This window comes from Protomyctophum parallelum (assembly GCF_964188405.1).
Source record: "Protomyctophum parallelum genome assembly, chromosome: 1".
Taxonomy (NCBI): Eukaryota; Metazoa; Chordata; class Actinopteri; order Myctophiformes; family Myctophidae; genus Protomyctophum; species Protomyctophum parallelum.
Genome location: NC_139697.1, coordinates 48,878,185 through 48,905,590, shown reverse-complemented (window position 1 = coordinate 48,905,590; position 27,406 = coordinate 48,878,185). Strand labels below are relative to the sequence as shown.

At 42.6% G+C, this 27,406-nt stretch overlaps 1 pseudogene across 1 annotated transcript in view; it reads left to right on the top strand.

The window, feature by feature from the left end:
* The first annotated feature begins 5,890 nt into the window (after nucleotides 1-5,890).
* LOC310873343 overlaps nucleotides 5,891-27,406 on the top strand; it is a 456,333-nt pseudogene continuing 434,817 nt past the window's right edge. Inside the window, exon 1 of the transcript in view lies at nucleotides 5,891-5,959. The product of the transcript in view is annotated as an uncharacterized misc_RNA (transcript). The remainder of the gene's footprint in view (nucleotides 5,960-27,406) is intronic.

Sequence of the window (27,406 nt, the reverse complement as noted above, 5' to 3'; positions counted from 1 at the left end):
GGTTGACAGGAAATTATACGCATGAATATACAGGTTACGTCAATATGCTATACATGATTACTTTAAACATGTGGCAAACAGGGACAGTCCCCTATAGTGGCATATAGATATGCACCCTTTAGGATTCCACCATCCATGCCTCCAGTTAATGAAATTATATCCAAATCAAAAGTCAAATATTGCGAGATGGTAACAAAAACTATCTAACTAATCTATGTAAGTATGTATTACATACTGTATACATCGATCTAAATCGTATACCAATCAATATTATCGCCAGCATCACAGCTCAAGTTGGTCAAACATGTCTGAGCATACCTGAACATCAGCCCTCACACACACACACGCACGCACGCACGCACGCACGCACGCACGCACACGCACACACACACACACACACACACACACACACACACACACACACACAAACACAAACAGTGTACATCATATGCCCTACACAAACACATACACATACACACACACACACACACACACACACACACACACACACACACACACCCGTAATACTGTGTAATAAATATGAAGTAAGTAAAAAACCGATGAAAATATCATTGATATTTTTTTATTTACTGAGAAACATACCACATATTTACACCGCCATGTTACACACAACATTTAATAACCACATTCAGTTCAAACCAAATAGTTTTGGGGTTTCACAGCATCCGCCGTACAATAATACACTCCCCACACTCAGTGATGTAACTAGGGTGCGTTTTGCGTCCAAAAACGCACTTTATAGTTTTGGGACACAATAGACCATCAACCTGTGCGTCCATGGGATGCACTACTGTACACCCACTGAAAAAAAAAATTGTGGGGGTGAAAAAATGCGGTAAAACAATAATCTACGGAAACGATCATTTTGTATGCCCACATCCGACCTCATCCTATGTTATAAAAAAATAAAATCCATGTAGAAATCGTTGTAGAACCACTAATTTGTTGTAACTACATTGTCAACACAGCGCGCCGCCATGTTGCTCAGGCGAGCTCTGACCGGGGAGCGGAGCGCTCCGAGCGCAGCCTCTAGAGTAGACTAGAGCCGTTTAGAGAGAGCGTGATGACAATTAAGTGATCAGTGACGCTTGCAGCCCGTTGCAGCCCCACGAATAAGCAGTGAACGGAGATGTCGCACCTCTCTCAACTAAACCGCGCTGCCTCCGACAGAAATATTTAGGGGAACATGTTTTAGCGTGACAAGCAGACCCGATTCACAAACAGACAATGAGTCACTTTAAATGAGCTGTGCTGCAGTGCATTAAATGCACCATACTTAAGCTCACTGATTGCACCACATTATTATTATTATTTATATATTTTACATTATTTTGATGCCCTTATATTATTTACTGTTCTATATACGTTGCACTGGCGTGTTGTTCTGCTTGCATACTTTGCACTGTTGTTGCAAACATCTTTGCAAATATTAAAGTTTTCAGATTTGGAATTGTATTCACTTCTTTCATACATTTCTACATGAATATAACCACATTATAACAAACAAAAAATGAAATGATAGTTTAATGCTGCAATTTGTAAAAATGACAAAATGTGACTGACAAAACGTCGCTGAAGTGGGACTCAACAAGTGTCCCTGGGACTCATCTACAAGACCATCCCTGCATCCTGGGACTCATTACATTGGAAACCTAATTACATCACTGACACTATATACACACACACACCAAAATCAATATCACCATATGTCTGCGTCGTGTAGATAAGGATCACTGGTAGAAAGGACAAAATAACACATACGAACTGCTGACCTCAGGCCCACACACCCAGGCAACAGGACCCCACACACACACACACACACAATCAATAGGACAGTTCGCCTACACAAATCAGTGCATGCGCAGTTCAGTTTGAACAGATGGGGATGTGAAACCAATTCGAATGCAGAACTAGAATCATATTGATCCCCCAACTGCCAAAGATGAAAGTACACTCATACAATCTGATGAGGTCAATAGATAACGGAAACTCCAATCAGCAAAATCAATATGATGACGTCATCAATTGCGGACGTGCCACGCCCCCCTAAAGTGCCTTAGATTAATTAAAAAATGGGTGGTTAGGATCCCCCCTAAATAAAAAGGGTGGGAGGGAATATGGTCCCTAGGGACCAATAGTGTCCTATAACACTACTGGCGGACAGTAAATGATTCAGGCTTCAGTTTACGGTTCCCCTCGTTAGCTCTGCGTCCCATGTGCAGCTGCACATCAAACCACACTTTGTTGACGAGACCCCGTGGTGTATTTGGATTCAACGCTGTAGAGTGCTTGATTTTGACCAAGTCTTCCTCTGTTATTGCTTGGTGATGTGTTGTTTTGTCACGTCCTTCTCTGCGGAGTTTCTTCACTACTCCAACAAAGACATTGTTACTGGTGATAAATTCAGAATCTTTCAGTAGACACCAGGACCGACTTATGGGTGGATCATTTATGTACCGGTTAAGCCCTGCACGTAGCCCAACATAACTGCTGAAACCATAAGACTCGCATTTCCCGTTTTTCACGGTGGCATAGAAGTGCCGCAAAGTCTCGTTAAGGTCCATTTTTGTGATTGTTTTAAAGTCAATATACAACTCCTTCTGGGTACACCAGGATTGAAAACAGCGAACGGCCCACATTGTCTGTTTCACGGTCCCCTCTTCGTTTCTTGACTTTTCAAGCTCTTGTAGGTCGCTGTCATTTATTTCTGCGTGTCGTTTTGTCTGTTCTTCCTCCATATTGTCGCTTTCTTGCAACCACTCGTCCACACTTAGTCCACCCAACAAATCAAAAGTCACTGTGAACGGTTCCATAATAACAACAACAAAGCCGGTTCCGGGTGGCGGAGTGATACTACTACATGTGAAGCGGTCAGCAGCACTGCTTTTGCACCTGGGATTGATATAAAGTGATTGAAGGTGTGGATTATGGGTGAGATTTACACCGGTCACGTGACGGTAACCAGCCAATCAGAATCATGTATTGGGACTACCCGTTTTAGAAACTGTGTTATTCTCTTTCTGACTTCTATTGTTATTGTTGCTACAAAGTTGAGCCAAGGAACCGACACCAAATAATTTGGCCTTTACCTACTTAACTACGATTTAACAATAAGGTTAAACAAACAAAACATTGGCTGGAGTAATAGACACTCTTAATGAAGGTCCAGAGTCACAGAAACGCCATGTCAATTTTAATAAAATTGATGCTGCTGACAGTGCTGAGCAAGAGCAGAGTGCAGGATTTCTGTTCATGAAGTTTTGTTCATGATCGTTTCGTTTGTACAACGCATCTGCATCTGAACTTGGATATGCAAATCATATACATCATTTACAAGCATTTAAAAAAAACAAAAAACAAACCAAAACAATATAAAAAAGCATATCTACAGATCTTCAATGTGTTGCTATTTGAAGTATAGGGCTTAATTTCTTAACCACACCACACCACAAAGTCAAAGTCAGTCATGCGTGCGCGTGACACGCACAGTTTATTATGGTGACTTTATTATGATATCAGGTCACAATAACAAATTAAAACACCTTTATTACCAAGCTGTGTGTGTGTGTGTGTGCATAAGTGTGTGTGTGTGTGTGTGTGTGTGTGTGTGTGTGTGTGTGTGTGTGTGTGTTATAAACCAGGGAAGGTCGTGGGCTATTTTTTGCTACTTTTTGAAAAGATAGTATCTATGGGGACACCAGTGTTACGGTTTCGAACCCGGGTTCGAACCCTCCACCCCAACCTTCCACTTCTGGTGTTCCTGGGCACAACCCACTGCGCCATCACCACTCTTCCACCTAGTCAGGTCCACCTCTGTGTTCCCCTCCCCCTCTGACGAGCTGCCTGGGTGTGGCACTGCACACCTGTTTCCATTCTACCTTGATCACCAGAGTCTTCAAGAACCCTGCCTTCCCTCCACTCCTCGCCAGATCTTCCCATAGAAACGCCTGGCAAGTACAGTTTTCTCTCTACTCTGTTGCTGCTCGTACCCAGTAGAGCTTTTTGTGTGTTTAGCTGCAGTATTAGCTGTTTGCTAATTTTGTTCCTCTCATCCTCCAGACCTGGCTATTCTGCCGTGCCACGCCTGGATCTCGTCACCACCTTGTTCATGGACTGTTTGTTTGGCTGCCGATCTACAAGCTCGCCCCCGACTACTCTCTTGGATTTCCCCTAAGTATAGCTTTATATTATATATATCCTCATAGATACATATCTACCTATTTATATGATAAGAGTATTTATGTATTTATATATATAACTATACATTATCAGTATCCTGCTCAATTTGGACAATAAAGTGCTTAATTGTCTTCCTGTCTCCTGAGTGGTTGCATTTGGGTTCAGAACACAACTCAGTCTTAACAACCAGGGTGAAAGTGTGTCTGTTTTCTATTTCTTTTTTAAATCAATGATTCTCAAACCTTTTAATTTCAAGGACCCCCAGTTTACTCTGCATTGGGGTCATGAACCCCCATAACTCTGAGCGGTGTAGAAATGGAACCAAAGGGACCCATTAGGGTCCATTTGTTACCAATAACCAGAGCCAGCTGAGAGCTGAGAGTTGCACCATTGAGGGGTCAGAAAACAGCGCTCGAGTGCTGTTCATGCAGCCCTGGAGTGTGACAAGCTGGAGTTTGAAAAACATTGTTTCCAACGAGGGCGGCGCAAATATCAGCCATTTTAGGCATGTGTGCAACATGACAACTGTTTTATAGTATTGCACAGTGACAATTAAAGTCTCTGTATAATGTTTATGTTGTACTATTACTAAAAAATTTAAGCTATGGGCTGTTGCCTGAGTCCAGTGCATTCTGCCAACTTCCAGTCCAGGCCTTGTCACTCTTCGCCTAGCACTTCGCCAATAGAAGTATATGTAGAAGACTGGCCCCATGAAGTGAACAGAGTTCTGCCAATAACTTAGCCGGAGGCCTCCCGGAACCCCTGGGGGTTTGGTAATAATTGGTTCAATATTATAGTATTAACAAGCACTTGTGACTAAATAATAACTACATTGGTTTAATTGGAACACAGGTTATTTTCTTCTGTTTCCTGAAAAGTAACAGTTTTGTGGACACCCACGTTTTTTTGGTATTTCTGGCAGTTTGGCAGATCTGCATGCAAATGGCAAAAACATTAATATAGTTGGTGTATCTAAACCTAAAGAACTCATTGGACACTCACATTAACTAGAGTGGTAAATGTGGTGCTTTGTTGTGTACTCACCGGTCCTCGATGGTAGTTGTCCAGACCGTCATAGACGCCACAGTACCCCATGTCACTGACACAACACACACAATGTTCCATTATGTCACCGACACAAGACCTACTATGTATGTACTTACAATCTAGATCAGGGGTGCCCACACTTTTTGGGCTTGAGAACTACTTTTAAAATGGCCAGCTCAACAAGCTCTACCCACTGAAAGAGGGCTTTCAAATAGCGGCGCTGGCGTTAAGACAAACACACTTTCAATGGGAAATAGTGTGTGTGTGTCAATCAAGTCACCTTAATTCAAGAGGTAGTGCCAAAGAGTTTTGTGATTCTTTTTACATTTTAATAGTTATTTTTTAGGGGCATGTCATGTGGTCTACCTGCACAGCCGTTATGATCTATACTGGTAGATCACAATCTACCTTTTGTGAATCCACAATCTAGATGCTCTTATCCAAAGCCACTTACTGGTGTGAGATCAGCGTAAGCATGAACTCTAGTCAAACAACTGCAGGGTAAATGAGGTAAGGGAACAACATACTGTAGTGCCTCAAAGGAACTAGGCTAAAGAGGTAAACATTAAACCTACTGTAGCATCTGTGTAAACAACCAGAGGAGAGGAGGTACTCACACAGGGTAGAGGGTCCTCATGCCCAGATGTTTCTCCTCAGCCAGAGTCAGAGCCTGCGCACACACACACACACACACACACACACACACACACACGTACACAAACACACACACGCACACACACAGGAATAAGCACATAGTTGCACACAGGTGTCGCAGAACGAAAATAGCTGATCTACGTGTCACAGCGCATCACAGAGCGACACCGTTGGAAATGTTCACCAATCAAACTTTTGTGTTTTACTTAGGCACATCAATGGCAAACCTTACAGTCACGCAATTCAATGTGTCATGGCTATTTAAGAGGGACTAGCTAAAGTGTTCATCTACTACCCAGACACCACCCCTCACCCTTACGGGCTATTTACCTTCATGTGTGAATGCATTTGAAACAGACATTCTCCCGTTGCATGCTACATGTGTGAAAGGCCAATTGCACAGTGTTAATATGAGAGAAGGGCTTTAGTTAGTTAGTTTCTTGCCAGTTGCCACCTACCAATGGCAAGATTGAAAATGTTTCAATCTTGCTTGTTTACAGTAGCCTAAATGCGTACGTATATGTAACGTTTTTTTATTTGCCATTATGGTGAAGTCTTGGTAACGTTTAGTTAGTTGTCACCTACCACCACCATGGCTATGGTGAAGTTTGGTCTTAGCTCGTAGTCACACCAGCAACTGGAGGCTCCGTAACTGTCTTTGTAAATGCCGGTGGTGGAGTAGTGGAACTTCCTCTCGAAGTTCTGCTGGATCTTGCGGTCCCAGTCGGCATACAACACAATGTATGGTATTTGTCCTGTGAAGGAAGTAGGGAAGCGGCCCCGGAAGTATAGCAATAGTTATTCTGTGTGCATAGAAGAGCCTATTCACTTAAAATTTAAAAATATATATGAATTCTGATTGTTCTGAAGAATGCAGTTCTCTGATGGCATATTTTGTCACTGCGTACCTTCTCTGCGGATGGTGACACTGGTATAGGGGAACAAGCGTCTCTTTTTAAGATCCACCAGCCAACGCAGCGTGGACTTACAGAGGCCCACGATCTCCACCGCCGACCCGTCCCTGAGAAACACACACACACACACACACACACACACACACACACACACACACACACACACACACACTGGGGGTGGCAGGAACACCCTTGTTAGCTACCTGGGGGTGGCAGGAACACCCTTGTTAGCTACCTGGGGGTGGCAGGAACACCCTTATTGCTATAGCTACCTCGGTGTGGCAGGAACACCCCTGTTGCGAGCCTCTCCCATCTTATCCATCCAGGTGCCACAGTTGTAGGCGTTTCCTCCGAACACGAAGCCAGTGACCTCGTTCACGCCGGCCTTCACGTTTAAGCCTGCGTGCGCACAAACAAATTTGTTAATTGATATGTATTCAACTAAAACTAGAATATGACTAGAACTCAATTCGCCTCTCTCTTTCTGTGTGTGTGTGTGTGTGTGTGTGTGTGTGCGTGCGTGCCTTCATAAGTCATGTAGCAGTCCATCCTTGTCCAGTCCTTGTCCAGTTCTTCTTCTTCTGAAGTCGATTCCTTGCATGTGTTCCTGCATGGCTTCATGGATGACGTTGTGCAGAGGCTGCTCCTGCAAACACACAGTTATGGATGCATTGTGAACACGTGGGGAGTAAAGCAAGACAATCATCTCACCACTGAAATGTTATGTGAAGTCTACAGCATGCGAGACCCCTGTTACTGAACAAACACTCTATAGCAATATTTACTATCACAGAGCTATTTAACACTGCAGTGAACGAGGCCTGTATTACATTTATTTTGTTATTTTATTTTTCTCGAGAGGCCATGGTTGAATAGCTTTCTTCAAGGTTTTTATTGTGGATTTTATAGACATGTATGTTGTACGTACGTACATACAGTATGTTGCATTTAATGTAATGTGATTTGGTTGTGTTCTTATATGGCTGCTAGCTAGGCCAGGTCTGTCTTGTAAGAGATTTCAGATTTCTGATACCATATTTCTGGTAAAACAAAAACACATTTGAACAAGGAAATATCACAGACATATTATACTATACTACCTTTAACTGTCACCCATTCTTGAGATAAGGGACAAAACTTTTTTCAAACTAGATTTTTTTTTTTTTAAGATACATTCAAATCAAATAGATGTATTTGCAGACACAGGTCTCAACTACCAATATTGAGAAGGAACAGGTTTTTCGCGTAACATTTCTTTCTAAAATGGGACATTTATGCACTTAATAGCTGATTCATGTCAACTCCGTCAGACACACTAAAATCCCTTTGAATTTGATCATTTCAACAATAATATAAAGTCCTCAGTTATCTTATAATGGCTTCCAGTAATCAAGTTAAGTAATACAATTATTTTAATATTGTTTTGTTCCAATATCACACTATTATGAAATATCCCAATTTCTCAAATCCGTCATTTCAACCTTTATTTTCAATATTATAACATGAAAACCATGTAAAAAAAAAGAAAATCATCATTACGTATCATTTCAGATGGTGTTTCAATACATAAGCACAAAAGATTTAACATCGAATTTTCTATTTCTTTGGTAATTAACAAAAACATCACGGGACGAACGTCTGATGGAGTTGACGAACATCTGACGGAGTTGACAAGTTTAACTGATTTAGGTTCTAGACCACCTAGGATCTTGATTCTGGTCCCACATTTTCAAGGATGAGGAATACAGTGGTACTATTTATATAGAGCACCGAAGTCCTGACGTAACTCGCTCATCCCGACGATTCCCCTGGTTCACGGAAGTAATTTCTCTATGGAGAATAACATGGGGTGATCTTAATATCGTCTACTATAAGCGTTGTGGTCCAAAAATAAACAAGCTGTCTCGGCGTTATTGTCAGGGAGGTGTCTCTGTATCGTTTGCAACAGTCAGTCACTCATTATGATACAGTCTGCTTCTAGCGAAAATCTAACTAATTCAGCAGCAGTAACATTAGCGTTTTCTCTCAGTCAGTTGATTCTTCATATCCATATGAGTGAAGCGGCCAGGGTGACATGTTTACTTTTCAAACACAGTTGTTATATGAGGCGATCTAAAATCGCCTCAATGGGGATTTCAATGCAACTAAACAAATACATGAACCTGGGGACTGACGCCCTCTACTGAAAGTGACGTCAGACTTCGGTGCTCTATTGGCCCTGTGACCATGGCAGCCATTTTCAAAATGGCTGCTTATTATTATTATACAATATTATACAATAACTCAAGTTCTACACCACCTAGGATCTTGATTCTGGTGACTAATCCTACATTTTCAAGGAGGAGGAATACAGTTGTACTATTTAGATTTATCCTGTGACAATGGCAGCCATTTTCAAAAATGGTGGACCTGCTATTATTTTACCAATTTAGTCAGGGAATATTATCAGAATAATGTCAAATCTGTGAATACATTTCTTACCAAGAATTTTTTCACCAATGTGTTTGTAAAGGTGTCTACTAACATATCCCACATTGGTTTCTATTGAACCACCCTAGGGGTCTTTTTGACAGCTGCTGAAAGTTGGGTACCATACCAAGTGGCTATGGCCAAACTAGGGAGTCTATGGCCAAACTAGGGGTCAAACCCCTTGGGCTAAATTCGGCCATATATCCACTTGCCCAAATGTGCTGAGCTCATTTTGCGATGACGGCTATGGCCGTTTTCAGCCCAAGGAGTGTTCTTCGTGCATAGCTAATGCTTGGAATGCATTCAGAATCATGAAAACTGACATGTCACATGCTACTTAAAGCATAATTAACATTTTGCCTTATATAGGTTGTTGATGGTACCCCAACTTTCAGCAGCTGTCAAAAGTTCCCCTAGGGTGGTTGAATATAAAGCAATGTGGGATATGTTAGTAGACACCCTTCCAAACACATTGGTGAAGAAAATTCTTGATAAGGAATTTATTACCAGATTGTATTAATATCCCCTGACTAACTCATCTAGACAAGGCTTACTTACTGTACATGTCTCAGAAGAGCAGGGAGATCAAATTCAACAACAACTAGAAAAAGTGCCCTTCTGGGCACAGGTCTCCACCAGGATTTCTTCCTCAGCCTAGTGGGAATATGCGTGCACAGTTTCATCGCAATCGGACACTGCGTTGAGGAGTTGTGGCGATTTGTACAAAGCGGGCTACTCCTGAAAAATGTAGGAGCCAATCGTGGCCAATCAGGATGGAATATGAGAAATCAAACAAACCTGTCTTGATCACATGACTATGGAGATCATGTGTACCGATTTGCGTGAAATTTGGATAAAATCTGAAGGAGTAATAATAGAAAATGTGTTTTACATATGTCGGCCTCCTGGTGGCGCTATAAAGAGCAGATGTGAAAAATTCCAGGCAAATGTTTTTCCTTGGCCTCTAGGGAGTTGGCATACAAAGTTATCCACAGATCCGTGCAGTTAGAGGTAAAAACAGTTTTCGGCCAGTTATAGCGCCACCTTGAGGCTGAGTTGAAATTGTTCATGTGGCATTTCGTCCTCGGCCTAGTGGGAATGTGGGTGCAGAATTTCACGGAAATCACGCGATGTGTTCATGATTTGCAGCATTTTGTTTGAAACGGATCACTCCTGTGAACTTTGGAAGCCAATCTTAACCAATCAGGATGGAGTCTGAGAAATCTGAAAGACCGGTTTCGTTGAATGGCTCTAGAGAGACTGTGTACCAATTTGCGTGATGTTTGGACAAAATCTGTAGGTGTACTGTGCAAAAACTTGTTTTGCACAAAGCGGCCTCCTGGTGGCGCTATAACAGGCCGTTCTGGAAAGTTTGGGGCAGAGGTTCATCGTTGGCATCCAGGGAGTGTGTGTGCAAAATTTGGCATGGACCGGGTTAACGGTGGCCGAGATTAGCTGCTCACGGACACACGGACGGACACACAGACGGACGGACGGACGGACACACGGACGGACGGACGGACGGACGGACGGACGGAGTGCAAAACATACTCTCCCCCCATGCCTTCGGCCTGGTGGAGACAACAATTGTATTTAATGTAATTATATTGTATTAACATAATCTATACCAGGCATAGAGACCCTAACCCTGGCAAAATAAAATTTTATTCACTTAAAATATGTTACAAAAATATGTTTTGTAACTACGAAACATACATTTGTTTGCATTTTTCTCCCCTATTTAGTCGTTTTAGTCCAAATAATTCCTCCCGCTGCTTGCCACTGCTGTTGTATGCTATCTGCCAGTGACGACTCTCAGGGTTTCCTGCACAATGTTGTTGGCATGGCGCTGTGCCATGCTTGAAATAAATCGCGCCATGCCAAGCTTCCAAAAAGAAAAGGGGGATAGTGAATCATAGTGTGTGTGATATGAAATTTCCAGTACCTCCCCAGTGCCTCCCCCAGTGCCTGCCCAGTGTCTGCCCAGTTTCCGCCAAGTGCCTCCCCAGGGGTGCAGTACTTAGTTTAGACAGTTTTTGGTTTAGACTAGTCATTGGTTAGACCAGTCATTAGTCCTACATCTACAACCTATCTCAAACCCTCACCCTAACCCTAACCTCCCACGAGGCAGCACACCTAAACCTAACCGTAACCCATGTCTAACCAATGCTATGTCTAACCAAAGTATGCCTCTCCCTCCCCAGTGTCTGCCCAGTGGCTCCCCAGTGTCCCCCTGAGTGCCTCCCCAGTGCCTCCCTAATGTCTCCCCAGTGGCTGCAGTTTCTCCCCAGTGCCTCCCCAGTGTCTCCCCAGTGCCTCCCCAGTGTCTCCCCAGTCTCCCCAGTGCCTCCCCAGTGCCTCCCCAGTGTCTTCCCAGTGCCTCCCCAGTGCCTGCCCAGTGTCCCCCCAGGTCTCCCCAGTGCCTCCCCAGTGCCCCCCTAGTGTCCCCCCAGTGCCTCCCCAGTGTCTTCCCAGTGCCTGCCCAGTGCCTGCCAAGTGTCTCCCCAGTGTCCCCCCAGTGCCTCCCCTTGTCTCCCCAGTGCCTGCCCAGTGTCCCCCCAGTGTCTCCCCAGTGTCCCCCCAGTGCCTCCCCAGTGTCCCCCAGTGTCCCCCCAGTGCCTCCCCAGTGTCTCCAATAGCAATACAAGAGCAATAATCCAAATTAATCTTAATTTATTAATTAATTAATCAAAATGTTCGACCCCCCCGCGCCCAGCACCATGCCAAGACCTTTTCCTGCAGGAAACACTGCTTCCCTACTCCTCCTGCCCAGCCCTCCCCGTTGACAGGTGGCGCCACCAGCCCGTAGGAGTATGTGCAGTGACAAATATTCCCGTTAGGCTTCCCTTTTGAAGCTGGAGGATGCACTGCAGTGGATTTGAACCCCGCCTAGACTCAGCGGTGGCGGGCAGGTACTTTACCACTGCCCCACCCAAAAGTGCTGATTGTTTAACCCATTCTGACCTGAGATCAGATTAAAAAAATGTCTTCTACATCCTGACAGTTTTCTGAAAAAGCTATGTTTCTATGTCAGTCGTATATTTCAAAAATAGCAGACCTACTAGCTCGTAGCACGCCACTCGTGGCGCGCTATGAGCTTGTAGATCTGCTATTTTTCAATAGCTAAAGCATAACATAATGCTAACACCAAAAGGGATTCCCATTTCCCGCCCAAAATGGTACAGTACCTAGAACACTAAACACAGGTGATTTTCATCCGGACAATTATATTTTTTGTAATTTTCTTAATGTTGTCTGAGGTGGGTGGGTCTTTCAGTACCTTCATGATGCTCAGTGACATCATGTATGTTTGTTTCCCTGCATTGGGTTGCTAGGTGATTGCTTGGTGCACACCCGCACCAATTCAATCTGTTCCTTTCAATAGCATATATCTCCAATTCCTTTTGTCTCACATGGCATTTCTGGTCAAAACAAGGGTTATTCCACGGCCCATAGCCGACGCTGTGATCCCCACGATCATGGTTTCTCTGCCCTCATCGCAAAACCGGAAGTGATATACACACACACACACTAGTTGTACAACATATCATCTATTTTTCAACAGCTAAAGTATAACAATGCTTAAAACACCAAAAGAAGTTCCTGTCCTGAATGGGTTCATGCGAGGTACACCAGCCTCTTAACAGTATAAAGCCCTGGTGTAGGGCCCTAAAGAATAGGGTGTTGTATCACTTTTTGTAGATGAGATCGGTAAACTTCATACATGCATGAAAGTCTCCTAAGACTCCTAACGTCTAAAGGCATCAGAGCTGCATATGTAGGATGAGCGAACGGACCAAGCAATCATAGACTTCTTTTCAAGGGCCACATATCTCTCATTAAAATATGTCAATGCTTGACTCAGCTCACTAGATAATTAGCATCCAAAGCTTTCGCAAGCCCTGGCAGGGCTTGGGATTCCTAGCTGGAGGTAATCGCCGTCCACACCAGTGGCAGTGACTTGGGAGGTATCGTGTAGAGCAGAGGTTCAATCACCACCTCTGTCGTTGAGCAAAACACTGAACCCCTACATGCTCCAGTTGAGCAGGTGCATGGCTGCCTTCACCTTCAAGGATGTACCATTAAGCTGCAATAGAATACAAATATTTTAAACTCAAAAGCAACCTTCAATTTGTATTACAAACATTCTATGTATAACATGAACAAAAGAAAACACATGGAAAATTAGTACATTACCTCAGCAAGGCAGTCAACTCCAGTTTTGCTATTGTAATTGTAGTCAAGGAACAATGCATGAAGATATAGAATATGATATTTCTAGTGAATTCATAAAATAGGACTTTTTTAAGGGATTTGTGTATAAATTAGACCATTAAAATATATATAGTTTACTACCATTTCCTAAATAGTTTAGCAGGTCATTTATAATACATTAAAGTCATCGTTGTGTTTATTTTGACCAATAACATGACGTCTACACATCTGTCACACAGGAAGCAGTTACAACTCTGTCTGCGAGGACAGCAGTTACTGCAGCAGATGAGTCAAGTGCAAGCATAGCACACTCTTTGACAGAACAGGTAATAGATTAGGCTTAATTGTGTAAAACTTATACACTGATTTTCTCTATTTAAGAAAATAACTAACTAATCTATAAATTCTACTGGTATAAGCATATGTAATATCAGCTTTTAACATGATGTTTACATCCGTCACTCAGGAAGCAGTTGAAAGACTGTCCATGACTGTGTCATCAACCATACATGATGTTGATGGAGCTGCTGCAGACCAGTCAAGTGCAAGTGTAGCACCAGCTCTTACTGCACAGGTAATACATGCGGCTAAATGTATGGGCATGTCGAATAAGCACATATACGAATAACAAACATAATTTGTGTACTTAGAGGTCGCTTGTATACGACACATCGGCAGCCACCACAGCAAAACACACACCCTCTCTGAAATCACAGGTAATACAGAAGGCCAGGTTTTTGAACACTACACAGATCTTGGTGTATTAAAACATATCAGATTATTTAGTAAATGTATGGGCATGTATAACAACATCTTTTATTTGTGTATTTAGAGGTTGACGCACACATCTGCATGCCGCTCTGCCAAACTACCACGCGTAAGTGCATTTATTTTCAATTTACTGTATGACAAGCTTTAACTATTAACTACAACTATAAAATAAATATCTATCATAGCCAATAATTAAATCATAATTAATAGTACCCAATTTGCCTCACTTTACATCCCAAGCCAACTCTTCAAAAAGGAACAATGTAAAGCGGTCAAGGACAGAATTCTGACCATAGTGCACTTGCTTTAGTTAACACCTTCATCTAATCAAATTGCACTCTATCCTACAGATTACAGTTAAAACCAAATTCAGCACACGATCAGCAAGTCTCTGTGGAAAATGGATTACAATTGCCAACCATTTGGTAAATAAAAGATACATTCACATTCCAAAGGCTGTCATGAGTGTACCAGGACTCCAGGATGTGGTTGTGGCTGCAGTGCTGGGTATTGTCCAGAAGGAATGCCGTACCATGATCAGACAAGGATCTGTGCTCCAAAAGACAACACCGGCAGATCTGAAAGACTTCAAATGGGACAATGTGCTTTCAGAGTGGAGTGGAGTTGCTCCCACATTCCTCCTGTTCCTTAAAGTGGCGGCTGCTGTCTCTGACAAAAAAAACAAATATTTTAGAAGAAAATTATCCACCATGGCAATGGCGGGCTGCACTATTCTAAATGCACGCTCACAAAAAATGTGTGCACATAAGTACAGAAACTCTCTTGTGTTGAGATTTGGTGGAGCCAAGAAGAGGTGCATTGAACGCCTGAGCCAACTTGGCGTTTGTATGTCCTACCCAAGCACCGTGAAGAGACTTAAGGACATGGGGGAATCATGGGACAGAAAACTTATACAATGGAAAGCTGAATTACAGGAAACAGTCAAAAGTGCACATCAGGTTTGTTCTTGTAGCAAACATTGTTGAATTTGTCAAATTATCATGTAATGTATTTAATGCTTGTGCAATCTGTTTCCAGTCAACATGTGTTATTACACTTACAGATGGGAGACGCCAGTAGTCAGCTTAGACAGGAAGAAGTGGCTCAATTGGACTGTCAATCCACATCTTGGCAAAGCTTGGATGAGGCAAGAACCTATAGACAAAATAATATTATTACATTTATAAATTGTATGAATTTGATTCTGAAAGTGCCTGCAATTGTCTTTAAACATTTAGAGGTTATAAAATGTTTACATAATTCATTTTTAGAGTGATCGTCTCAGTGACACAAGTCATGAGAGCAGCCAGAGCATGTTGTCAGGATTTGAAGTCCTGCCGTCTTCAGCATCTGACATATCTGAAGATGGCGATGACCATATGGTATGTTCAGTTCATAATGTATTAAAATATTTATGAAATTGTTGTAAAATGCATCATTAAGTCAAATAAATACATAAAATAGCCATTTGATTTTACTTTAGAAACATATTGAGTATAAAATAATTTCTTAAAATGTGTTATTTCTTGTAGGTGGACACAGCCAACCCAGTCCCATACCAAATCACAATAGACAACCTTGACCGAACTGTCACCCCGCACATCATCTCATCAAGCCATCAACCAATTCAGTATCACTGGGTGATAATGGTTGGAAATAAAGAGAGGGTAAGCGGAAATCACCTGATTGAGGAGAAAGCTACACCAATAATTGAAGTTCCCATAGCAGACATCATTCCCAACAAAAAAGACAGAGAACATCTTCGGACTGAATTTAAAGAACTGGTTGGCCGTGTCCTTGTGTCCTACATTGAGGAATTCAGTGCTTTTCGCGAAAATGTACAGTTCCATCTACCTCATCAGTATTCTGCTGAAATGGCGATGATGACCGAGACTGTGCCACTGGGATTGCTAGATACAGATGAAAGGAGAACAAGTGAGCTGAGTCAAGCATTGAAATATATTAATGAGAGATATGTGCCCCTTGAAAAGAAGTCTACAAATGAGTCTGAAGTTGTCCAACCTGCTGTTAAAATGATTCTAACAGGTGATCAGTTAACAAAGCAGAATGTTGACAGTGTCTGTAGATCACTAAAGAATGAAGAACAGAGCTTTGATAGACTAGAGGGTCTGGTTCCATCAGTGGCAGACTTTCATGCAAGCATGAACTTTACCGACCTCATCTACAAAAAGTGCTACAACACCAGATCCATCGGTGACATCGGGAGCCTACATCAACTGAAGAGTGCCATAAACAGAAGAAATGTTACAGCCTCTGCCCTTGGTGATAAATACCATCCCTGTAGTGTCTTTTTGCAAGATGTTATTGATGCTGAAATCATAAGTGCCGCTCTGCACCATTTCAAGATGGACACACCACAGGACAAACCAAAGGACCACATCCCCCCAGACTTTTCTTCCAATGCTGAAAGGCAGAGATGGTGGGATAGTCAGTTGTTTGACATCATTGATAAATACATCATGAATGACAACAATGACTCAACATTTCAACAATGTGATGACGCCGTGGTGCCACAAACATTTAACTGTCGCTACCCTGGCTGCAGTCATCCATGTTTTTATCTGCAATCACAGCAGATAGAACATGAAAATCAGCATGGCGTTAAAATAAGTGACAACAGTCAGAAGACTATTTCAGTGTCAGCAAAAGGAGATAAAGATAAAAATGTAGATGGTGTGTTTGTGTACCATAGCTCATTACTGAAACAAGCGCTACTTGAAAGAGACTTTTTAGACTCCATTGCTGAAGGAGATGGGGAAAGAACCTGCAGGCTCTGGAAATTCAAATTACTTCATTTCAAGGCAGCAAGCCGGAGCAAATATGCTCTTGAGGCACTGAAGCTTCAGTTTGACCTGCATACACTTGAGCCTAGTGTCTCACACCGTCTGAAATGGAACCGAACTGTCAATACCAGCGGTGGTGTGGGGAAGAACATAGCCCTGGATTTGAATTGCGAGCATTATGTCAGATACACGAAGGATGCCATTGCACATGAGGGGCCAAATCTGTCTTTTGAAATTGCGCAAGCTTTCTCCAGGACCATTGGTGAGCAGAGATATCTCATGGAGACATTTGATCAGGACTGTGGTCTTAGACCTGAATCAGGAAAGCACACGGATATCAACAGGGAGAAGGACATATTTACCATGGTGCAAATCCTGCAAGAGCAGCAGGTTTTCCAGCACCTTCCCGAGCGCAAGGCCTATATGTTCTTCCCCAAGCACACCTGCCACCCTCTCCACACTCTCCAACCTGCAAAAGTGAAAGAATGGATTCTCAAATACAAGAAAAAAAATATCCCTGCAACGAAGAAAGCAATGCCATGTGAATGAATAACTTAAATAATTGTTATTATATATATAAAATAAGCACTCACCCATTGACCACTGCAGCACGCATGCACACACAAGCAGTAACTAAAACCAGTATGACGGATGAGAAGCAGGAGTTAAACTATTAATCTGGTGTCAGTGAGGTCAGATGTAGAGTTGCTTGCCGGCTCCATATATGCAGATCTAGTATGTCCAGGTATGGCTATCCAGGGTTAGATCAGGACTCTTAGATTAGGTCAGTGTTGTGTTCATCATATATGGGGATCCATGTGTTGTACCAATTTGGTTAATTTGGCGCGATGTGGTGCGACGTGTCACGATGCATGACCATATATGGAGGCTTGATGTGACACGACTGACGGGAAATGCAGGTTTTCAAAGTAACAATATAAAAGTATAGTTGCACCGCTCAGTAAGTTTATTATAATTTTTGGAGTGTGAGCACTGAAAGGTTTACAAAAGCTTAGTCTTCTCTATAAAGATAACAAAACCATAGAAGTGTTAATTGCACAAGACCACTAATACAATGTCAAAAACAGAAATAAATCAATATCTCAAATATTTACCAAGTGAGCAGGCAGTGGAAGTCTTGTCTGATCAATCAGCAGACTGTTAAAGGGGGTAATTGTACACCATCAGATCTATTTCTGTGAAATCTGAGAATATTATTAATATAATAAAAAGCATCTACAAGAAAATTAACATTTGAGTTACAATATTGTATTTTATTTTACATGACTGTCGTAATGAAGTATATTTCTAACTTTTCCATTATTTTTCAAGATCATTTTACATTTGTCTGAAAATAGCCAATTTACAATCCCAGTACACAATGCATCACAGTACATTCATTGTAAGTAGTGGTGCACGATTATTTGCTGATACCGATTATTTTTTTAATTAAAACATTTTTGCTGGTGAAAGCCTATATGGCCTATTCCGATTAATCATGCATCCCTTAATTGTAAGCAATGTTGGACAAAGTCCTCAACCCCATTACTTAGAGAGATATGTACTTGTAATGGAGTACTTGAATTTAAATGTACAAAATAATCTAAAAGTACATGCTTTGCTTAGCCACTAGCCAGTCAGTCAGCGAGTCAGTCAGTCAGTCAGGTCGACATCTTCCAGAGCCTGTAGGGCTGAAACCAGCATGGCATCCTGAACCTCACTATCAGACGCTTCATTTTGAAATACAACCTCAATGACATCTAATATTAGTTGTGCCTGTGAAGTGTCTGAGACTTGTATTTGACAAAGAATATCATCCAATGTGAATAGAGTGCTGCATGACTCCAATACCTCTTCTATTATGCCACTGGGGGCGTCAACCATATGGTCTGGCTTGCAGTAGAATGCTACACCACTGTACAATCCTTCCTGTATGAGAGAATCACCTCTCTCTTCAAGCTCTGCTCGTAGTAAAGCTCTCTGCTCTTCACTGACTACTCTCTGTTTTCCGGTGGTTCCATTTCCTGCATGTCGCTCCAAGGAGCTAGAACCACCATTGCATTCTTGTTTGCAGTCACAGGATAAAGCACAAACATCACAACATGCATGCTTTGGAGTTAATGGTTGAACCTCTACCCTATCATACAGAGCTAGCAATTTCACCCTCCTACAGGATGACACATTTGTAACATATTCTCTCATGTTTTCTGTCAGTCCAACCATTTGTGATCCGTGGTAAAGAATGATGGAGTGTGCATCACAACCATCTCTTCCTGCTCTTCCAAATGCTTGCATGTATGACTCCAGATCTCTGGGGGCTCCATAATTTACAACAAAGTTCACCCCTTTAAAATCCACCCCCATCCCTAAGGCAGACGTTGCAATCACAACCCGGAGTACAGACAATGGATCAGTCATTGAGTTCAGGATCTGCTGTTGGACCCCTTTTGAAGTCTGGGAGTGAAACATATCGACAAGTCGATTCTTAGGAACATCAGCACTTCCTGCAGGGAATACTGACTTCTCTCCAAGTAACGGCTTAAATACATCCCAGTAAAGTAAGCCACAGTCATCAATTCTCTTGCAGTATATTACAACTTTCTCTGTGTTTGGCCCCTTACTTTCCAACTCCTGGCAGAGCCATGCAAATGTCTCACACTCTTCTTTTGACACTTTTTTGACTGCTAGTCGAATATTGGTGCGGTCGGGGCTCCTGACCACCTCCAGACATTCCTGCATTCCTAATTGTTTCTTTATCATATCTCTGGTCAATGCTGATGCTGTTGCCGTCACTGCTAGCATGGGCACTGATCCTGAGACGATGGAACGAAGCTCACCAACCTGTCCGTACCATTTCCTAAATGGAGCTTCTGTGCCCTCTGGTAGCCCCCTGTAAAGTGAAAAAATAGAACAAAAAAAAGAAAACACTGAAATTAAAATGTCTCAATCTACGAGAATAATACATATTGGTTAATTATGAAAACAAATGTCATATATGTACTAATATTAATTATCTGACTGGCCAACTTTCACTAATGATGCATTGAAATTAAAACACTCTTGTAAACAAGTGTAATGCTTAGTTTATGGTGTCGTTCACGTTAACAGTTTTTGTATTGAGTTGGGCCTGAAATGTACTGTAATTCTGCAACTGTAACTGTTAATACATACTTCAATTGTGCATTTTCTGCATACACTGCTGATGTGTATACACATAAGAAAGTTAGGGAATAGGGACATGTATTTGAGGGAATAGATGCAGTTTTACTTTATACATTTAGGCAAAATAATGGTTTAAGATTGAGACTAAAATTACAATAGGCTAACTGATTCTTTTGAGGTCGTATCTACTGGTAAACTATTCAAAACGTATGTTAATCGTGTGTAATACTGTACATGCACAATTTGACTGAAGATATCACAGATATAATGATTATATTAATAACTACCGGTATGCTTACCAATCGACAACGGTGTGGACCTCATCTACCGCAATCCCAACCAGCCGCTGGCGGTAAAGACGACTCTGAAGAACGCGCCTCCATGATGGATTGGACACAAGTGACTCCGGTGAACCAAAAACAACATTGTATTCGCCGTCTACGATTGCTTGGTCTGTTCGCTCATCTTTGCCTACATATGCAGCTCTGATCCCTTTAGACGTGAGGAGTCTTGTCTGGTCCTCCATTATTGATATTAATGGGCTAATGACGACCACGATTCCATTTTCCACACCACGATATCCACCTCTGGCTAGCATATGACTCAAGCTAGGCCACGTTTGATAAATCAAACTTTTCCCGTACCCAGTCTCTAAACAAGCCAACACGTCCTGACCTTTTAATAGAGTAGCTAAACATAGCTTCTGCAAGGGTTTAAAACCATCGACACCAATAATATGTCCAGCATTTTCCATGCATTTGTCCAAAAAGACACTGAAAGTAACGCCGCTATTTTCACTTGCTGTCGCGATTGTGGTACTGGTTTGGAACTTTGGATTCCCTTCGGACTATTTTCATGGTATGCACAGTGCTTCAGACCGGAAAGGGGAGTGTCCGCTCAGATTCTGAGCGCAACGTACTTCCCTCACAGGGATACGGTCCTTTTTTCCCAGAAGTTCTTTCTCGCCCGCCTAGTGGCGAAAAATAAAACTTCTGGGAACTCAGATTACGCGTGGCCAGACTGTTGACTCTCGCAATTTTCAAATGCTAAAATATGAAGCGGAAGTGACACCTCCTCCCCACATGCGTTTCGTTTTCACACTCGCCCCTGTCTTCTAGTGCTGCCGTAATTGTCCAAAAATTGGATTCGGATATTCGTTTTAAAAACCCACGTGGATTTGAGCAATTCGAGCCATTCGGATTTCGGATTTCAATTCGAGCCATTCGGATTTTTTAATAATTATATTTACACCAATACAACCTGAGACATAACATTTAAGATTGCATTGCTGGCGCAACTCTCTCTCTCTCTCTCCGCGCATTGGTGTTGCGGAAAACCGAGTTGGAACACAACGCATACATTCTCCCTTCTCCAGTAAAACTTCACCCACATTTTTCTTAAATGAGCAATCCTACCACACAGCCTTATCAAAACGAGGCACGGAGGCAGTATTAATTCACAGAACAGAACACTGCATTGCTGCTGCTGCTGCTGCCGGGGCACCACATTTCATCCTTACGCATTTTATTTATCTTTTTATAATTTCCTGAAGGATAAAGTCGCTTCATGATTGAAGATTGATGATCTGTGTGTTGTCTAACAAGCCCAAATTGATTAAATCAATTAATTACCAGCTGCATTATTATTATCTGTGGACTGTGGGTCTGCTGCTGACGTTATGAAACTTTTTAGCTGCGCTCCGCTGTTATGCTCAAATTAGTGACCCTAAAGAATTCTGAGGCAACATGGCTGGAGACGAGGCAGCCAATCAGAACTGCTCCCACTGAGCCCGTCTTGTGCTCACTACGCAGGCTGCGCTGTATAGTCTGTGTTTAGGAAGAGTGCGAGGCAGCTGATTTATTCTTCAATGTATGCCGTTGTCGGCGTGTCGCGTGCATAGACTGTAAAAAATATGGACAAAGCGTTCCCCGGGTCTAACATGAACGTAAAATGAAGCCTGTAATAATATGCTAATTCCTGATGTAAGTCGCCATCTTTCTAGATCAGTTTGGTACCAGCTGGCCATTGGCTGGCTCCGTTTTGTACCAGCTGGTCATTGGCTGCCCAGACAACGAGGCGGGACTTCCCCCCTTCTTCTCCGTTGGTTTTTATTTTGACTCGAGTGGGAGGAGAAGACTCTTGAGTGGGAGGGGAATCCCGATCATAGACTGTAACGGTAGCCACGCCCCTCAGAACATACGCGACTTTATGGTCATTTTTTTAATTGATGGGACCATAATTTTCCAAAAAGAATATTATGACATTAGAAATGAGACTTTAAACTAGTGACTGGAAGAAGAAAGTATTCATGACCATGTTTATTAAGGTAATACAGTCTAGGTGAAGTTGGGCCAAAATACATGGGCCTCTATGGAGCTATGGGGCTTTTTGGGTCCAGTCCAGCGCCACAACAGGCCATTATATGAACTACCGATTTCAAATGAGGCTTCACAAAATATCTGGCTGACTGCCCCCCTGGTCGCGTGGCAAATATAACTAATCTACAAGCTCACAAGTCACCACGCTTACCCATGGCACTGAAAATTAATAATAACTAGAAACAAAATTTCAAGAAATTTTACTGGGTGCCTGAAGCTCGCCAAGTCTGCGCAGCATTTGAGCCACGGACCACCATTTGATGACATTTAGCCTCTCAGAAGGGTCCATTTGGTTACATGTGAGCCAGGAGGTCTCCCCATTGACTTCCAATGGGGTATTTTGTCTTAGTTTATTGCGCATTACGTTGCCACCAACATTCTAATGCTAACATGCTAACATGCTAATACTAACATGCTAACATGCTAACATGCTAACATTTTAATGCTAACATGCTAATGCTAACATGTTAATGCTAACATGATATCAAGCTAAAATGCTAACATGCTGCTAACATGCTAACATGCTAATGCTATCATGCTAACATGCTAATGCTATCATGCTAATGCTAACATGCTAATGCTATCATGCTAACATGCTAATGCTATCATGCTAACATGCTAATGCTATCATGCAAACAGGCTAATGCTAACATGCTAATGCTATCATGCTAACATGTTAATGCTATCATGCTAACATTCTAATGCTATCATGCTAACATGCTAATGCTAACATGCTAATGCTAACATGCTAACATGCTAACATGCTAATGCTAACATGCTAACATGCTAATGCTATCATGCTAACATGCTAACATGCTAATGTTAACATCCTAATGCTATCATGCTAACATGCTAATGCTAACATGCTAATATGCTAACATGCTAATGCTAACATGCTAATGCTAACATGCTAATGCTAACATGCTAATGCTATCATGCTAACATGCTAATGCTAACATGCTAATGCTAACATACTAATGCTATCATGCTAATGCTAAGATGTCTGAGCTGTAAGGGTCCATTTGGTTTCGTTCAGGGGGGCGGCCCGGTTCCGGCGAGCCGCCCTGCTTCTGAAACGGTCGAGAAATGACAGAGTTACGTGTTTCCCCGATTTTCTCCATTGACTTTCAATGTGTGTGTGTGCGTGCACATGTGTGCATGTGCGTGCATGTGCGTTTGTGTGTGCGCGTGTTTGAGAGGTGGTCAACTTGACCTTGAATCATTAACAAAGTATCAATTTCACCTGGGCTAGGGCTAGTCTATGCGAATGCAAACACTATTGAAAGTTAAAACCACACTGACTCAGTGAGAGAACGTATGTCCGAACAAATTGCTCTATCGCAAAAAGTAAACGTCAAATGCGATTTTTGTGTTCGCCGTGAGTGACCCGAGACATTGAGGTACGCCGTGTGCGATCGTGGTATTGGTACGATAAAAAACGTGGTTATGAGAGCGAGTTAAGAAATTGTGTTTGTGATGAAAAAACTGCTGACTCATTCATGCATTTAACATGGAGTTGTATGACACATTATGATGGTACACCTGTCGCTTTCAGGGCTGTAGTTCACGTACCGTATGAATCTGGGCTGTGGTTGTGACATTGGGTGAAAGAGGACGAGTGTGGCTACAAAATTACCGAAACCCATGCGTGTAAAGTTAATATTTTGGCCGTGAGGACGATTTGTTCTGAGAATTTCGCTACAGTCTTCACAATGTCTTGTCCCTCTGACCAGCTCTCTCTCTGGCCGTGCGACACTGCGAGTCGAGATTTTTGCTCAGACCACACACACTTTGAACTGCGACAGCGGGCAAACCGTGCAACGTATTCGAATTCCGTCTGAACCACGACAAAGTCGATGGCCTCGTGTGCTGTTTGAGGTTTAAATCGTGTTTCTACGTAACAATATGCCAGAGTAATGTGGCTCCAAAGTAATTTCCCCATTGACTTTGCATGGGGCATTTTTCGCGTCGTTTATTGCGAATTACGTCGGCACGGTAACCCGAAACGGAAAGAAAAGCACAAGCACACCATTCCCGGCCGAGCCGCACGTTTCGATGTATATATTGTGGGGCTTTGGTAAACCGTGCGGCCGGCAGTAGACGTCGAAGTTTCGTGTCTTGAGGACGATTATTCTGGGTGCCTGCCATGCAATGGCAGAAACACAGGTTGAAATCCGCAACACATACTTAATCGTAATAATAATAATAAAATAAAAAAATCAAGAAATTTTACTGGGTGCCTGAAGCTCGCCAAGTCTGTGCAGCATTTGAGCCACGGACCACCATTTGATGACATTTAGCCTCTCAGAAGGGTCCATTTGGTTACATGTGAGCCAGGTCTCCCCATTGACTTTCAATGAGGTATTTTGTCTTAGTTCATTGCGCATTACGTTGCCACCAACATTCTAATGCTAACATGCTAATACTAACATGCTAACATGCTAGCATGCTAACATGTTACAATTTACAATTTACAATTTAGGCATTTAGCAGACGCTCTTAATCCAGAGCGACTTACATTTAAGCAAGAACAAAATCATGGGAATACATCACATAAAAGCATTTATCATGAAACATGCGTAAGCTAAGAAGGTAACAGCGGAATATCTATATGATGAAACTATACATACACTATACATAATAAACTATACATATTCACTACTATGCTATACATATGTACTATGGCGTGCTATGACTATATACAATACAATTATAGTGCTGTCTACATAACATGCTATAAGTCTGTGTCAAATGCTATCTAAGCCAACATAAATGCTATCTAAGGGGTTAGGGTAAGTGCTATGGGCCATGATGGAGTCTGAAAAGGTGGGTTTTCAGGCTACGGCGGAAGATTGGGAGTGATGCTGCAGTTCTGACTGCAATGGGAAGTGCATTCCACAGTTTTGGAGCCAGAAGGGAGAAGAGTTTGGGACGTGTGGAGCGTTGTCCCGGCGTTTTTAGTGAGGGTACTTCCAGTTTCCCTGCGTTGGCTGATCTGAGTGCGCGGGAGGGTTTGTAGGGTTCAATCATACTTGTAAGATATGGGGGAGCCATACCTTTGGTTGCTTTGAATGCCAGCATCAGAGTTTTGTATTCTGTGCGGGCAGCGACCGGGAGCCAGTGGAGGGAGCGGAGCAGGGGGGAGACATGTGAGAATTTTGGCTGGTTGAAGACCAAGCGAGCTGCTGCATTTTGGATCAGCTGGAGAGGCTTAAGTGCACATGCTGGTAGGCCAGTAAGGAGGGAGTTACAATAGTCGAGTTTTGACAAGACTGTTGTCTGGATTAGGAGCTGGGCTGATTCCTGGGTGAGGAACGGTCTAATCCGTCGTATGTTATAGAGTGTGAACCTACATGATCGAGTGACAGCTGTGATGTGAGCTTTGAACGAGAGCTGACTGTCCAGGACAACACCAAGATTCCTGGCTGTTGGGACAGACGTTACCAGGGCGTTGTCTACGGAAATAGTTAGCTCCCGCATAGGGCAGGACTTAGCTGGGAAGAAGAGAAGCTCAGTCTTGTCTGGGTTCAGCTTGAGGTGGTTGGAGGACATCCACTGTGAGATGTCAGCCAGGCATGCAGTGATGCGCTCTTCCACCTGAGTGGCAGAGGGGGGGAAGGATAGGAACAGTTGTGTGTCATCGGCGTAGCAGTGATAGGATATATTGTGAGCAGAGATGATAGTGCCAAGGGATTTAGTGTACAGTGAGAAAAGGAGGGGACCAAGTACAGATCCCTGTGGGACCCCAGTTTGGAGGGTTCGGGGGGATGATAGCAGACCTTTCCAGGAAACCTGGTAGGTCCGATCGGTGAGGTAGGAGGAGAACCACTTTAGTGCCGTTCCACCGATGCCTAGCTCAGCTAGGGTGTCTAGGAGCAGCTGGTGGTTCACTGTGTCAAATGCTGCTGATAGGTCTAGGAGAATCAGTACTGCAGAGTGGGAAGCAGCTTGGGCAGCATGTAGTGCTTCTGTGACTGCCAGCAGGGCAGTTTCTGTGGAGTGGGCCTTCTTGAATCCGGACTGGTTGGGATCCAGCAGGTTGTTCTGTGAGAGATGGAGAGAGAGCTGGTTGGAGACGACACGTTCAATGGTTTTAGAAATAAATGAAAGGAGTGATACCGGTCTGTAGTTCTTGACATCTGAGGGGTCAAGGGTTGGTTTTTTGAGGAGTGGTGTTACTCTGGCTGACTTGAGGGCAGATGGGACGTAGCCTGAGGTTAATGCTAACATGCTAATGCTAACATGATATCATGCTAAAATGCTAACATGCTGCTAACATGCTAATGCTAACATGCTAATGCTATCATGCTAACATGCTAATGCTAACATGCTAAGGCTATCATGCAAACATACTAATGCTAACATGCTAATGCTATCATGCTAACATGCTCATGCTATCATGCTAACATTCTAATGCTAACATGCTAATGCTATCATGCTAATGCTATCATGCTAACATGTTAATGCTAACATGCTAACATGCGAATGCTAGCATGCTAATGCTATCATGCTAATATACTAACATACTAATGTTAACATGCTAATGCTAACATGCTAACATGCTAATGCTAACATGTTAATGCTATCATGCTAACATGCTAATGCTAACATGCTAATGCTATCATGCTAACATGCTAATGTTAACATGCTAATGCTATCATGCTAACATGCTAATGCTAACATGCTAATGCTAACATGCTAATATGCTAACATGCTAATGCTAACATGCTAATGCTAACATGCTAACATGCTAATGCTAACATGCTAATACTATCATGCTAACATGCTAATG